The following is a 3,463-nucleotide window of genomic DNA, read 5'->3' as shown; positions in this document are numbered from 1 at the left end:
ATCTTGTGTATTAATGGTCGGTTGTTATTTGCTATTTTTGGTTCTCTGTTCAAAGGACTTCCTTTAGCATCTCTTGTAAGACTGGTCTGGTTTTACAAATTCCCTTAGTATCTGCTTATCTTGGAATGTCCTAATTTCACCATCATATGTGAGGGACAGTTTTGCTGGGTATATAATTCTTAGTTGAAATTTTTTTCTCTTTCAGAGTTTTATAACATACCATCCCATTGCTATCTCGCTTGCATGGTCTCTGCTGAGAAATCAGAGCTTATTCTTACTGACTATCCTTTTTAGGTAACTTTTTTTTTTCCTGGCTGCTTTCAGAATTCTTTGATTTTGTCTTGATTTTGATGAGTTTGATGATGATATGTCTTGGTGATTTACTTTTGGGGTGTATCCTGTTTGGGGTTCGTTGAACCTCCTGGGTGGATATATTCTCCTCTTTCATCATATCAGGGAATTTCTCCTCCAGCCAATCTTGGACAGTTTTCTCAGTGGTTTTATTTTTCTCTTCTTGTTCTGGAATTCCAGTGGCACGTAAGTTATTCCTTTTGATGGTATCGCACATGAACCCTTAGGCTTTCTTCATTTTGTTTTGATTTTTTTCCTGATTGATCCCTTTCCAAAGACGCATTCAGGTATTTGTCTTCAGTCTCATTAATTCTGTCTTCCACTGCATCAATTCTACTCCTTTGCCCTTCTAATGTGTTATCTATTTCTGACAATTTAGTATTAATCTTTCAGATATTCTATCTGTAGATTTATAATCATTTCTTACTTTTCATTTTTTTCGTCATTTTTGTTCTTGTATTTTCTTCTAAAGTTCTTCTACAGTTTTTTCTGTGTTTTCTTTGGTCTGTGTCTCAGTCCTTTGAAGATACCTAAATATAGTTCTTTTGAATTCCTTATCAGAGAGTTCCAATGCTGCTGCTTCCTCAGGGATGTGTTCTGGATCTGTATCCTGCGTCTTGTTTCTACCACTTTATCCTGCTTCTTTGTGTGGACTGTGATGATCTGTTTTCTCCAAGACATCATGACATTGTTGTATATAGATCTTTGTTAACTGTTTGTGAAAAGTAGCCAAGGGTGATTCATGCTCTTCTTGGTGTTTTTTTATCGTTGGCCCATTGGTGGAGAAGGAGGTGGTGGCTCTCACTCAGTAAGTGACGTTGCAGGAGATGTGGGTGTAGTTGTATCTTATGGGGACTGTTACTGTCTCTAAAAAATTTAAACAAAATTTACAATTGAATAACCATCAAAAAACTAAAAGCACATGCACAATAAATACACCATGTAATCACACAGGAACAGTAACCAAAAAAAGTGAAAATGGAAAAAAGAAGGAGAAAACCAGCAATATCTGGGTATAGGGCACTAAGAGAAAAAAGGTAGAGAAGGAGAATAATGAAGAAAAAAATGGGAAAAAATGCAAAAAGAAAAACAAGGAACGGGGTTAACCATGAAAAAAAAGGGGAAAAATAAAAGAATTTAAATTAAAAAAAATAATAATAATTTTTTAACCAGGAACAAGGAAGAGGGAAAAGGTGTAAACTAGGACCTGGGAGGGGAAGATTAAGAATAATAGTAAATACGACAAAAGTATTAATAATAATAGTAGTTTTGAAACAGACAAATACAAGCAAACTAAACACCAGAAAAAAAAAAAAAAGAGAGAAACAAAAAAAATAAAAAGAACAAAATCAGTGGAGGACAGGGCAGGGTACCCAGGTTCCCTCCGAGCACACAGACTGGGATGGAATTCCTGCGGGCCCGGGGGATGGCTGCACCTGTGTTCACCAAGCGGGTGTGGGGTATAAGAGTAACGAGGAATGTTGCACCTTTTCAGTCGTGCAGGTCCCGAATGCCCTTGGGGTTACTGGCAAGCAGAACCTGTTCTTAAGCCCCTGGAATCTCGGAGAGCAGCTGTCTCTTTAAATATCCAGAATGGTCAAGCTGCTTGTAAACATTCAAAGTGGCGGCGCCCTCCGGATAGGCTAAAGTCCACAGTTCAAGCGATCTTCCTCTTTACCACTGCTTCCTCTTTTATTCCACAGCCACCAGAGCAGTCCTCCATGCAGTCTCTGGCTAGCAGGGCTGATTTTTAAGTTAATTCTTCGGTCCTACCACCACTTGGGAATCTCCGAGCTGTCTGTGCCATCAGGATCGCTGCCAGACCGCAGCTTCATATGTCTCCTTTTCTGGTATTTTCATGCAAATTCTTCTGCTAGTTGGGTTTTAGTCCACTTCTATATCCTTCCCTTGAAGGCTCAGGGGTCCAGGATTATCTTCTGTGTCTGTGTTAATTGTTTCCCCTTTTCTTTGTTGAAGTGGGTTTTTCAGTCTTTCTGCCTATTCCACCATCTTGGAATCCTCAAGAGAATGAGCGTTAATCTTCTTGAACCTCAGTTTTCTCCCCTGTTGAGTACTCTTTCTCTTGCGTAGGTGTTTCATAATTAAAACGTGAGAATGCATTCCAAGATATGAAGAGCTCAGGACTATATGTAACTAATTGAATAGAGTATATGTACAGAATTTTGGGTATCATTTAAGGGGATTCATCAACCTACTGAAATCCACTATACATGTTCTAAAACTAGGTCTCTGAACCCAAATTAAGAACTCTTACCATCTGCATGGCTCAGCTTTCTGACAAATAATGAAAAGGCCAATAATGTAAACAATAACACGAGGGAGGTATGCACCTCTAAAAATAATCAACTACATGAGAACAGAAACACAGCATTTGTCCAGGGATAAAGTTCAAAAGGCAAGAAAGGATAGCAAAAATGGACAAATGGAAATAGTAAACACAGCAAGAAAGTGGGAAGGCTGCTGTTACATTGGGAAATCTCATTGAATGTGACAAAACAAAATGTGTATGAATTGTTGAATCGAAAACCAATTTGCTCTGTATACTGTCACCCAAATCACAGTAAAAAAGTTTTTAGAGGAAAAAAAAAATAACATAACCATTTGAATACCTAAAATCAGAAGTGTTACTTTAAGAAGCACAGCAGAGAAATATCCAACTAACACAAGAACACAGGGCATAATTCTACAATTTATTTTCCATAATGATAATGCAAATAAAAGCTCTAAGACTGTCAAACTGATACGGTCCACCTTATACACACATGTGCATGCGTGCGGGAGCGAGAGAGAGTGAGAGAGAGAGGAATTTCTCTAGGAGACTTCTTAGAACTTTTGTATGTGGTGGTAAGATGGATAAAAGACCATAATAACATCACAAGCAATGACAGTTTGCGTTACCCTCCAGGTAAATGACCTTGGTTGTTGTTGTTGTTGTTAAGTGCCGTCGAGTCATTTCCAACTCATAGCGACCCCAATGCACAGCAGAATGAAACACTGCCCGATCCTGCGCCAGCCCCACAATCCCTGCTATACTTGAGCCCATCATCGCAGCCACCGTGTCAATCCATCTTGTTGAAGGCCTCCCCCTCTT

The sequence above is a fragment of the Orycteropus afer genome, unplaced genomic scaffold (genome assembly GCF_000298275.1).
Source record: "Orycteropus afer afer isolate SDZICR_OR568_19922 unplaced genomic scaffold, OryAfe1.0 scaffold00050, whole genome shotgun sequence".
Classification (NCBI taxonomy): Eukaryota; Metazoa; Chordata; class Mammalia; order Tubulidentata; family Orycteropodidae; genus Orycteropus; species Orycteropus afer.
Note: the sequence above shows the minus strand (reverse complement) of the source record.